The sequence below is a fragment of the Halyomorpha halys genome, unplaced genomic scaffold (genome assembly GCF_000696795.3).
Source record: "Halyomorpha halys isolate HHAL.00 unplaced genomic scaffold, Hhal_1.1 Scaffold18.1, whole genome shotgun sequence".
Taxonomy (NCBI): domain Eukaryota; kingdom Metazoa; phylum Arthropoda; class Insecta; order Hemiptera; family Pentatomidae; genus Halyomorpha; species Halyomorpha halys.
The window spans coordinates 2158111-2162451 of NW_027114407.1; the positions used below are offsets into that span (position 1 = coordinate 2158111).

Here is a 4341-nt window from a genome sequence, read left to right on the forward strand (position 1 = left end):
GATATAAAAGTGAAAACTACAAGATAGATAATGTTTCAATATTCATAACGGATAATTTGAAAGTAAGACCGATAAATTCTAAATAAAATATTTAAATTGAGTGATAAAGTATCTTAGCTAAATGTTTGACATGCTTTATGTTTGAGAAGATTTCACAACCTTTACTTAGGTATATGTACCGATATTATTGTTTTAATATAATTATTTATATATATTTGCTAAAGATGTGACAATAATTATGTTTTGTTTTGTTAGAACTCTTGATGAGGGAGTTGGTGAGTGTTGGAGATCGCTGGTCATTGGACAGTTTGTAGTCCACTTCTCGTCCCAACGAATCCACTATTATAAGTGAGTAGTTTTTCCTTCAGTTTTTATCAATACTTAGAATTATTACAATATTCAGTTATATATTATATAGTAGGTTAATTAGTATTATTACAAAAGTAGTCTGCCCTAAATGGTAGGTATTAAAAATCATAGTAGTCATTCTAGCTATACTTTTTTTTAATTACCAGCTATATTAAACGCTTTTAATATTCTAAGTTAATTGGTATATTTCATTATTTTTTTACAAAACTGTGAACTTAAAGTTACAAAAATATTATTATCGAGAACTTAATATAAATTACGATTGATAATTTGTATGCACCTTAGTGAACTTTCTTAAAAACAAACTAGTTTTTTCTCATAAAGACTTTTTTTTAAAAATATTTTCTTTTAAATATTTTTTGTATAAATAAGATGTGTATTTTAGTAATTACTAACTAAAACAGGCTCAAAACAGATAATATGAAGAGATAGAATCTCACATCTCATAATTTTATTCCAAAATTGTAGGTGGAACTCAGCTTATTTTGTAACAGACGTCAACTACTGCTATATGAGCCTTATTTAAAAAAAAATCGCAAATAATTAAGAAATTTACGAAAAATAAAACTTTGCGTTACAGCTTGAAAGCCAATGGCTATAAAAAAGAAAATATTTTTTTGTTTACTATAATACAATTTATAATTGTCTATTTAGAATAGTTTTTTTGGTTATTGCTTCTAATTTAAAAAAAACGTTACGCTGAAAACACAAAACATTAATTTTCTACTTTCATATAGAGAACCGGACCATCGTGGACGTGAACTTTTTTGTTAATTTTGAGGTGTACTTCATCATTTTTTAATATTGCTAAAGGTGGAGGGGGGAGCGCCCATGATATCCTATGATATAGGTGTATAGCTAAGTATCGGAAAAAAATGAGTTGTTGAGGTTTCGCATAAAGCAATAGATCCGGAGTACATCGTAAACTTTGCCTAAATCTCGATTTGTAGCCCGGTTATTAAAATATATTTGACATAAATATATATAAATAAAAAACATAGTTTCTTATATTTGACAGTTTACTAGATATTTTCTCAATTTGAAAAAAATCGAAGAAAGTTGGGACAAAAATGTATTATGGAAATAATTTTATACTTTTTTTTGTTCTGAAAATTATAAAAACATTTCTTGCTACTATTTTACAGAGGAACTTTCCTAGTTATTTCCAACTAACTATTTCTAATTAACTATTTAGTTATAAATAGTTATTTCATAATTCAATGATATATTGAGATTTATAACTCTAAATAGCTAGCTCTAATAGAACACGGAAATACCAGTGCCTTGGGAGGATTTCTTTGCTTTTCGGTCCGGTAGGCGTGAAATCATTTAATTGTCTTAGTTAATTCTAAAACCTACTCTTTAGGCACGGTTGAAGTGCCACTCTTCTCAATCTAAGAGAAGTCAATGATCGCAAACATTTCGACTTGAAGGATACCCTGAATGTAGAACGCCATGGATTTTCAATATTTTGGAATTACTCTTTTCTACATCCTATGAGAGTGAATGAATACCATGGTTAATTTTCAAATATAATAGTAGAAAGATGGTCCGAGTAGTGGTCAAAAAAGTAAATGAAATGACTGAAAAAAATATTTATTTTTCAGAAAAATTAAATTTCGAAAAAGATGAAATATAATGATTGGAAGTTTAAACTTTTTGTCTAGTAAGTGGTGTAATAGTCGAAATCGACGTGAAGTTTCCAGTCTTTTCAGTCTTGTTTGAGGATTCCAGGTTAGTCGTGTGTCCAGATGTAGTCCAAGGTAATGGATCTGTTCGATAAGGCGTAAAAGCGAGATATTAGGGATAATTATTACAAATAAGCCAAGGGAATAAATAAATCAATTCTCACAATTCATCTCCAGCACACTTAACTCTCGAATTTGAAGTCAGACATGAATGAATGATTTTTAATAGAAAATCTAATTTTGAATCGATTTTTTTTTTCAGTATTTTTTCCGACACGATGCGTTCTGAAGCTGTAAACCATTGAAACCGCAACCCCACGATTTTTGACAAATTGTTCGCAAATGGTAGGGAATATCGAACAAAACAGAAGGAATAATTTTATAATTCAATATTTCCTCAGAGTCTTTCATAGTAATAAACAAAATATTCGTGATAGGTATTTCCACTTCGTCTTCCGGCCCGTTGGTCGTGATCATACTTATGTATTCTTTAGGGAGTTGAATTCTCAGACGAATATGTTCTTTAACTTTATTTGACATTGGATCAGAAAAATCACCCGTATGAAATAGTTTTCCATGATAATCATAAATTGAAAATATGTCTATCCATTTGGTCATCCAGAGTTGGGTGTGCTGTAGAAGAACAGGAAGAGGATACCAACAAGAATTCACCACCAAGAAACCCTATTCGTCATAACTAGGACCTACCAAGTTTTATTTAGAAATTCTTAAAATTTATGAAAAAAAAATAAGAGTGTTAATCAGGTCTTGAACATCCTATACATCAGAGTTGGATAAAAATAAGTCAAAATTATTATGGAAACACAGTTTATATGTTAATGGTTGATTAATAAATAAACTATGTTTCCATGACAATTTTAACATACAGTTCTTCACAACTTATTTTCGTCCAACTCCGCTTTATATATTAGAAATAGTAATAACTCATACGAAATGATATAAATAAGTCATGAGATATACCTGACTTGAATAAAATGTTCGGAGTTTCAAATCAGACCTTTTCAAACTGAAACCAATGGTTACATTTTCGGTTCTCTGTATTCTAGAGTCTAGGTCTGCTAACAATACGCAAAATGTATGTACGTACTTATTTATTAAAATATAACGTGGATATGTGGTTGGAAAGTACGCTACTACAACGATACGTAACAATTACGTACTTACTCTTAGGAAATGTGTTTACTAGCTGAACTACGAACGACGGTCATCAATCATGTTAGTAGGAAATACATTAGCTGTAACAAAGGTCGCAATCCCGCCTTCGTTTCTAAGAATATAAGTAAATTTTACCTATTGGAATATAGGAAATTTAGGGTTAGATGTTGTGTGCAAGTACATAATATTACTTGTTTTACTAAAAAAAAAAAAAATTACCGAGGGCTGATAATTCAAGTCTGTTTCATCGCAGTTTGATGTTGCGAGTTACAATTTCGTGCTCCTGGGAAGATCAGTGGAGCGTTGAAGACTCACCGCAAGAGGTGACTCAGGAGCGCACAGCGGAAAGGTCGTCGAACAGTTAACGCGCCAACCTTGACCCTCCTCTTAAGGCAAGAAGAAGAAGGATATTCAAGAAGGCAATGGAAGAAGACATCTAATGGACTAGTCGGTCTTCTGTTTGGTCTCAGAAGAGGTAAGAATGTAAAAGAATCAAGCGGTCTTCAACTAGATAGAATGATTTTTAGAAATTTTCTTATTCATTTAATAATACATAACTATAATAATCCAGTCATCTTTCCAAGACTATCTTTGGGAAACAGCTGGTGTAAGATATGATTGTTGTGCATGCGGTCCGGAATAAAATTGGCAGCAAATAATAATAATAATCTTTTGTGTACCTATGATTTAGGCATTCTTCCTTTCTTAGGGCTTTCAGATATGAGAATATTAATCAAAGACGTAAAGAGATATATAGAAGTACTATAGAGCCTAGATTTCAGTTAGTAGCTTCAAATTCCTTCTGAAGATGAGTGAAAACAAGAAAAAACTAATAAATCTAGAAAGAATTCTTTAACAAATGAGTCACATAAGCTAATGGTGTTAAAAAAATTTACATCCAGGTGAAAAATTATCAAATGACATTGTTTTTATAATTATGCTTCAAAAAGTTTTTAAAAATTGCAGAAAACCATAAACAAGTAATCTAAATGAAATTCCTGAGGAAAGCTCTCGGTTAGACTAAATTTTACTGAATGTGAAATTACAAAAAAAGATGCGAAACAGGACACAAACTCCTAATAGTAAATATTTACATATTATTAATGAG

The 4341-nt window shown here is 30.5% G+C and overlaps 1 protein-coding gene across 2 annotated transcripts in view; it reads left to right on the top strand.

Moving 5' to 3' along the window:
- Positions 1 to 4341, top strand: part of Np (Notopleural) — a 162375-nt gene that overhangs the window by 36879 nt on the left and 121155 nt on the right. Inside the window, exons 1-2 of one of the 2 annotated variants that reach the window (XM_067051595.1) lie at positions 66 to 169; positions 256 to 348. The gene's annotated coding sequence lies outside the window, so the exon portion shown is untranslated. Of the gene's footprint in view, positions 1 to 65; positions 170 to 255; positions 349 to 4341 lie in introns of those variants that run through there. The other variant, XM_067051594.1, reaches the window with a different exon arrangement.